Source organism: Pocillopora damicornis, chromosome 4, assembly GCF_964200805.1.
Source record: "Pocillopora damicornis chromosome 4, jaPocDami1.2, whole genome shotgun sequence".
Taxonomy (NCBI): domain Eukaryota; kingdom Metazoa; phylum Cnidaria; class Anthozoa; order Scleractinia; family Pocilloporidae; genus Pocillopora; species Pocillopora damicornis.
The window spans coordinates 17,543,613-17,551,720 of record NC_142673.1 but is presented as its reverse complement, the minus strand read 5'-3'; the positions used below and the strand labels follow the sequence as shown (position 1 = coordinate 17,551,720).

The 8,108-nt window shown below is 36.3% G+C and overlaps 2 long non-coding RNA genes across 3 annotated transcripts in view; both read left to right on the top strand.

The window, feature by feature from the left end:
- Position 1: 1 nt before the first annotated feature.
- LOC149047070 (uncharacterized) lies at positions 2–2,429 on the top strand. The gene is made up of 3 exons (XR_016186258.1): positions 2–315; positions 1,265–1,412; positions 2,346–2,429. It is a non-coding gene; the product is annotated as an uncharacterized LOC149047070 (long non-coding RNA).
- Positions 2,430–6,135: 3,706 nt separating this feature from the next.
- Positions 6,136–8,108, top strand: part of LOC113681205 (uncharacterized) — a 5,127-nt gene continuing 3,154 nt past the window's right edge. The window contains exons 1-2 of one of the 2 annotated variants that reach the window (XR_016186255.1): positions 6,136–7,083; positions 7,395–8,108. The exon at positions 7,395–8,108 is cut by the window's right edge and continues 464 nt beyond it. This is a non-coding gene — a long non-coding RNA (uncharacterized LOC113681205). The remainder of the gene's footprint in view (positions 7,084–7,394) is intronic. The other variant, XR_016186256.1, reaches the window with a different exon arrangement.

Sequence of the window (8,108 nt, the reverse complement as noted above, 5' to 3'; positions counted from 1 at the left end):
ACAGACCGTTTTACAAGCATCACGTCCGGTTTTACTGTCGCATAACATAACTTTCGACCAAGAAAGAATCTGAACAGATTTGCTCGAAAACAGCTTCCGCTTGCAAAGACACGCCACGTTGGAAACGTGACCCATTCCCTTCTTGTCCAATGTAACATAATATTGAGGTAACTTTATCGAAAGGAACAGTCCGGTCAACGGGTATTCCACACGGTTTTACCGTCATACCTCCCGATTCTTGACCTAAAAACTGAGTGCTTGAACAGATCTGGTCAAAAATGGCTTCCACTTGTATTTAAAGACATAGCATATTGGGTACGTGAGCCAAAGTTGCTTTTAATCCTACGTTTGATGTTTGTGGGTGCCAGACCACCGGCAGTGTTGTCATCCCTTTCACTCCTGACACTTTCAATTTCCATCGATTTTCTCTACACTGATTCGGGCATGAGATTTTGGACTTGATGGCACTTCCAGGCGGGGGCACGTCCTTTACGAGATTCATTAACCACTGTTATCTAAGAAAGGCATAGGTCTATTAAAAAAATGCTGTGACCTGAACGGTACTGATAATTCACCATACTCATCCGAAATTTTTCTTGCGGGAGAAGTATTCATATCTCAGTCTACAGCATACCAGAGGTAAAATTGGTGGAGATGACAATTTGTCTCTTAAGTTGTTTGTCACAAACTGATTGAAACCTCATGAGTATTGTTTGCTGAGGTAAAGAAAAAAAAAGCGCTAAGTAGAACGAGGACAATTTGAAATGAGGAAGATTAACAGGGATTGTAAACCGCAGGCTTAAAAGTAATTTAGCAAAGTGTTTTAAAATAGACTAACCGTGAGGATAGTCTTTTAACACTTAAAACTAGTCACGATTCCTTTGTCCGTTTATTTTTTTTAATTCAGCGCGGGACAGTCATGTGCCTTCTTATCGCGATTTTTATCTCAAAATGATCATTTCTGCAATGGATACCTTTGGCTTATAACTAATAAAAACCAAAGGTTTTATCGTGACAATTTTCGAACAGCTCTTCAACCGTTAAATACTATCTAATTCCTGGAAGCTTGTGAGTGTAAACTAATGTCGTGAAATTTTCTTCATAGGCTCTAAGAGATTGTTACAATCAATTTCTCACTTTTGACCCTGCTGATGGAGCTCTGTGATCATTCACCTATAAGCCGTTGAGTCATATAAGTTTTAAAATGCCCTAAGGGGGAGAGCTCTTTGATTAATGGTTTAAAAAGGAGTTTTTTTTTCAGCAGGCATGAGATCTTACCTACGATCTTTTATTAGAAAAGCTGGCCGCGATTAGAGCCATTGAGATAAAATATTACACAGTATGGTTGTGTTTTATTATAACCCGAGGCAGTTCGAATTCTAAAGTCTACTACAGTCGTCTTACTTCAAAGGGTAAGATTGCCTTTAGTCTATGAACGTGACTTATTGACGCTGATCGCTATACTGTTCATCTTAAAGGTATCCCATTACAAGAAAATGTAGACACACTAAAAAGCTTTTAAGCAAGCATTCGTTGCAACTGCAAAGTAGGAAATAGTTCCTCTTTTAAAACCTATCAGTTTTCCACCAATACTGTAAATTGAATGACCCATAAACCTGATAGCTGATACCCTGTGCAAATGTGAAAAGCATCCATCATCCTGTTACGATCAGCTTTGTCGTAAGTGTCTTGCGGAAATAATGTATAACCTGGCTCACGAACAAGTTTTCTGTTGCTTAGTGGTGCATGGAGCGTCGTACAGAGAAATCCGTAGGTCTGGGGTTCGAATCCTCGTGGGGCCCGCCTATGAATTTTCCTGCGTTCCGCGCTCGTGCCGTATGGGGAAATCTATAGACAACCGAACTCAAAATTTGCCTTTTTTTCAATTTATTGATTGCAGTAATTGACCGAAATATGGATAAGGGTTCCATAACCGGTTGGTTGATATCGCTGTAGATTAATTAATTTATTGCTCCGGAGTGAGCCAATCAGCACAAAAACTGAGGAAATCCTAATCATACTCGCGTGAAATTACTGTTGCCCACAAATGTTGCAAAATCTCATCTTTAGCCTTCTCAGGAAAAGCTTTCAATTGCGTAACTTCAAAGGATTTAAGCCACTCATTTGAGACATTCATTCACCCTATGAGAAAATAATCCTCATTCTCACTGCAAGGACGTTTGAGGTTCAATTTGGAGGCACGTACTGAAAATATCATGCAACTCACCATAACTAATGTTATTGGAGACATTAAAGACGGAGATAGTGTACATTAAGAGCCGTTTACAAGAATCAGGATATAGCAAGAAACCCCAAACTATAACAATGTCCGCATTTTTTTTCAGAACTAAACTTACATTTTATCCGCTAAAACAACATATGGCTAAATGGAATTTCGAAGGATAATGGAATAAAAGGCGCTTGTTTGGGTTCTGGTGTAAATTTACTGGATAGTTTGCTGTTTAGTGGTTTTAATTTTCAGTCATCAATTTGCAGAAGAGTCTATTATCAGTATAGTCGGCGACGATAAGTTTTGCGCCAAGAACTCTCCGTCCATTTCGCCATTGAAATTTCCTTTTTAGTACTCTTTTAATTGATTAACATCCGGCCACAAGTGCTGAGGCAAATCTCCGTCTCAGCGAAGTTGCCATCTCGTCTAACCATCATGATTATTATCAAATCATGCAGATGCCCCCTAAAAATCCCTCATGACCCCAAACTGAAGAGGAAAAGAGTCTTAGGAAATAAAATATGCAAGAATGAATGAGTCACAGCAGGATATTTTCATCTGGGAGATATGAACATCACACTGAGGACGCAACCTAATTAAAAGAAACAGTAATTATTTCAAGAAATCTTTGGCTAATGTATCCATGAAGGAGTTGATAAAAGACAAGACATGGACACCATTCCGGAGCATATTCGGTTACAAATCCATAACTAGGTTTTTATACTTTAAAATCCCTCCTGCGTCAACGTTGAAATAGATATAATCTTCATAAGGACTCTCAGAATCTTTCTTGGCATCCACCGACCCATGAAAAACAAAAACATTGTAACTTTTCCGTTAATGGACTTAGAAGATAAATCTGATTAGGTGACTAATCTTTGGCGAGGATTGCCCCAATCGTGACCATGGCCACAAAATTTCACACGATATACATAGCCATAGACATCAGTAAATAAACATCTGGTTGAAATCAAAAGTTTGCAAAAACACCATTTGGTCGTAATTGCACAAGCTTCTATACTATCGCTCGAAACGTAGACATCTAATATTAACCGCGAAAACGTGTCTTCGACACTCCCCCATTTCGATAAAATAGCCTATGCACATCTTCTAAATGGTTTCGTTTTCTTTTTAAACGCCGATGTGTCAACAGTTGATACTGAAAAATGAAAAGAAAGCTGTTCTAAATATTTTATCTTTTCTTTTCATTCTCTCTCCTAAAACCCTCCCCTCTCCCCCTCCCCACCTTCTCCCTTTTTCTTTACGTGTTAATTCACAGGTTGTTTTAGAGACTGTCAAGGCTTTTTATAGCATCAAATACCTTGTATGAAAATTCGAAAATGAAGAGAAAACTGAGAAGATCAGATGGCATTACTTCCACACAGAAGTTTTTGGGTGCTTATTATCGACTGAGAAATCACTCAGACTTATTATTTTAAATTCTCTATGTTCTGAAAATAATTTTAGAGATAAGAAATTACTTGTGTCTATCGACTAACCTCCAAGCTTTTGTTAAGAAAAAAAGTATCAGAAGCGGTTTAAAATTAAAAATGGATTGAAAATGCAAAGTAGGATTTTAAATCACTGGTCTTCAAAATTGTTGTTAGTTTTGATCTACCTTCACGTTAAATTTAGACATTTGTAGCAAACAACCAATTAATTCATCCTGGAAAAAACGAACATTCAAAAAATAATTTGATTGATAGTACTTGGGAAAATAGTAATTATTACGTTACGAGGACATTATACATAGGTTAAAGAATTAAAGAGGACGCATCGATTCTCTGTGACTCTGAGTTTCGCGCCTGAGCGCTCGTCAGACAGAACTTTCTGCCTCATCTGAAGAAATACTCCTTAACAGAAATACATTTATTTTGCTCGATAGTATATAGATACATAGATTTGGTCTTAGTTCAGACACATGTACCTGGGAAACATTTTTTTTTTAAATCAAAGAAAGGATGTATAATTCATAGAGATAAATTTATTCATAATATTGGGTCAACAATGAACATGCTTATTTCAAACTCGTATGTAGTAGAGGAACAGTTTTCTACTTTTGGGGAAAGTTAATTTACAAAAATACCTTCAATAATAGCATTTGCAGAGGCGTTTGACTCAAAATGCCGCTGTGTTATACTGTTGCTACTCCGAAGAATATTAATCAAAAGTTCATTTTCATTAAAGTCATTATTTGGCCACAATACTCACCAACAGAGACGGTCAATAAACCTGTAGAACATACACTGCAAACAATAACATGTCAAAAACGCAGAGTGACTGTTGTTAGTACAGTTGGGAAGAAGTCACAGGAAACATGACCGAATGAGACGACATGTTTAAAAAGGCTGAATGCGATAGAGACACCATTTCTCTCAGCTACAATCACACAAACCAGGTGTATTTGCACTGAACCAGCACTTCGCAAATAACTAAAGAACTCAAAATAAGTTATTTTTTATGTGATAATGATTTTCTGTAAATCTTCAATGAAAGGAACATCAGAAGAGAAAAGTAAATAAAAAAAAAACGTTGAACCTCTTTGGGAGTGCAAAATTTTTGGGTGGAAACTGACTGGATTGTTCTTACACTTGGTACAAATTTCCTCGGGAGAATTTCATTGACATAGAATTTGCCTAATGGTCGAAAACGAACACTTCCATCCCACTTAAAAAGCCTTCAGGTCATTCTGTTTTTTTTTCCGTTCTTTTGGCTCTTTCATTAAGTGGTATTTTCATGTTTTTGCAGTTTACACTTAATCTTTTTGTTTTTTGTATTTTTTCCAATGCATGTTGAATTATCACGATGCTTTCAGAGAATATGATCTTTGGGTTTCAGCATTTCATAGCAATATTTCAGTTCATCAGGGTTGCACGCGATACAATCTTTTTCAAATAAATCCATTCCCTTTGAGATATAAAAAGATGGAACAAAAGTTTTTTCTGGGCATAAACATCACAGTGCCACACAAGGGAGTCTTCCGAACAAATCGAAACTCAGGGTGTAGGGCTACAATTTTTACAGTATTTTAACGAATGTTGAATGAAGAAGATCTATACGAATATATAATTTGGTTGCAAGACCTTATTATGTGAATTTTCTTTCATTAATGATAATAATTTTTTTGTTAATGATATCAGTGATGGAAGACATCATTTCGATAACATTTATCTGAACAACAACAGCACCACACTTCATATCGTGCTCATGATAATTTTTCAAGAGGATTACAAGCATTAAAATTAGAAATGTTATTGATGAAAAGTCCAAGTTAACAGAACACGCTCTACATATAAAATTGACTTCTAAGTAAATGGAAGTTAAGATAGTTATTGTACTTTTAATCTGTAAATCACCTTCTACATGCTAATAGAAACGTAAAAAATACAATATAAATACAATAAAATGACATCAAAAAATCCTAGAATTTCACAATGAATATCATAACTAAATATTTACGTAAGTGGCGAGTCGAGGCAAGAAACGCGGCCGCACGTTTTCTAAAGAAACTGCTCTGAAAGGAACATCTGATATATGTTCAAACAAACAAGCTTGTGTTGGTTCAAGTGTGTTTAACAGTTTATTCAAGAAAAGAAGGTTTGCATGACCAGCCTTTGTAAAGAAGAAATTTTGAGACAGTGTTCGTTTTCTTGCAGACAACTGAAGTTTCTTTGGCATACCTACAATGTGCAAATAGTTTGCCCTGTTTGGGGTCAAAAGAATCCCTCTTGGCAACGAAATCTAGCAGTCGCTGAACGTGAACTTATTTCAGTTTATTTTTACAGCAATTTGCACATTATTGCCCCCCAAAAATTTCATTTTTAACTCAGTTACAATTTTGAAAAGACCCTTTTCGTTAAGTGGATTGCAAAGATTCTAAAGGCACTTGTGAATAAGAGAAAAGAATATAAAAACTTAAACAAGAAGATGACCTTTTCTCAAATAACGCATTACTTGGGATAATCTTGGCATTTTTTGAATACCCATGGCTATACTTTAATGCTCTTTGATTTCCGGATAGTTTTGAACTTTGCAAACTGAAACAAAACAGTAAAAAAATGTTATGCGTTGTTTACAGGAAGTTTTACAATTGCACAGTCTAATTTTAACGAAGAAAGGCAATGATTCAAAAATATTTTAAAACTACACTCTGTGGAGCAGAAAAAAATCAACCTATCCCCAAATCATTCGGCAAAATGAAGCCAAAATGCCCCTACCTCCCCCCCCTAAAAAAAAATCATAGAATGAGTGATCATTTGATTTGTAAAATGGTCGGTACCTTGACAGACCAATGAATCTAAGAACTAATAAATCCTAAATAGAGTACACAAGATTAAAATCAATTTTGATAGCTTGATGAATTAATTTTTATGAAGGTCAGTAATCACGGGCTCTTAAAGGGGATGGGAACTGCTGTTGCACCAAGTCAGAATTGCCTCGGCATTTTTTCATTGGAAGAGGATACTTGAGTGTAGGAGTCCCACCTACATCCGGATTACTTCTAAACCCCTTTTATCCTGATCCCAAGACTTTTCTCTTTCCTCTCTCTTTCAAAGCAGTTCTTCCGGTGGTCCCTGACGTCAACGTAATCTCGTTCCCAGAAAACTCGGTTTTTGAAATGGCGGCTTTTTATGAAAAACCTCAAGGTTTAACTGCACGTGGAGGATAAGTTGTCTGCAAAATCAGTACTATTCCTCATTTTACAAAGACCTGTGCGATGTTTAGAGCGTTTAAACGAGTTTTGGGCTCTTTTATGAATTTTTGGCGACTAAATGCACGTTTTTGAAGACCGAAGCCCTTATGAACAGCAAAAGTGGATCGGAAAGATTTGCTTACTTCTGCAATGAAACTTGGTAAGACTTAAACACTCAGATATCATGATGAAATAAAGCTCAAAAGCGAGCTATACACGGTAAATTAAGGTTATGAGGGGTTCCTCCACATTCGAGGATGTATATGAGCTGCAATATTTTACCTTGTCAGGAAATGTTATTAGAAGAATTCAAAGATGTAGACAGTAAACCATGTCGACTTTATACATGTATATAGAGTAGGAAACTCTGCAACTAAACTAAAACTTATGAGCAAGCAAAAGAGAAAAACCTTTGCACTTCTTAGTCAGAACATATGGTAAAAATACAAACTGTTTGTGTTGCTCTCTAAGGTTCTAATGACAGGAGCTCAAATTTTCTTCCAAAAATGTGGATCACTGTGGTGCACTGGTTGTGGCAGGGAAATTGTGAAAATGGAACCAATTTCCCCCGCAGTTCCTCAGCCTAGGGTAAGTATCTTAATGTGTCTGTCACCTGACAGGATGTCAGTTGTAGTTGATTTTACCCAAGTGAATTGTTATCTCCCATTTGCTGCATTTTACACCTGTAACAATACAATTACCTGACACAATACAAGTTTGACTGACTGACTGAATTATCTACTGACTGACTAGTTGGCTGACCCACTTATAACTTAGCTAATGGCTGATCGACAGACAAGTACACTCTGTGATGAGTTTCATGTTGTTGTTATTGTTTTATTTTGTTATTTGCTCACAGGTTTTTTTTCTGCATAACATTTTTAACGTGAAACAAAAAGCAGAAACAAAAACAAAATAACACAAAACAAGGAATGCGATATGTAAATTTACAAAAAGATAAGATACGTTTATGATTAATTGGTAACAGGACTTGGTGTAGTCCAATTCTGTCTGTAATCATACTTGTGATTGACAAGCAGTTGTCCAATCTTTTTAATCACTTGTATGATTACAGTCCAAATTGGACTCCTCTTGGTCCAATTACTATTATTAATGGCTTTTTATATTGCTGGCACTGGAGTTCTCAATATTGTTACCCCTTTAACTCCCATGAGTGACCAAGAC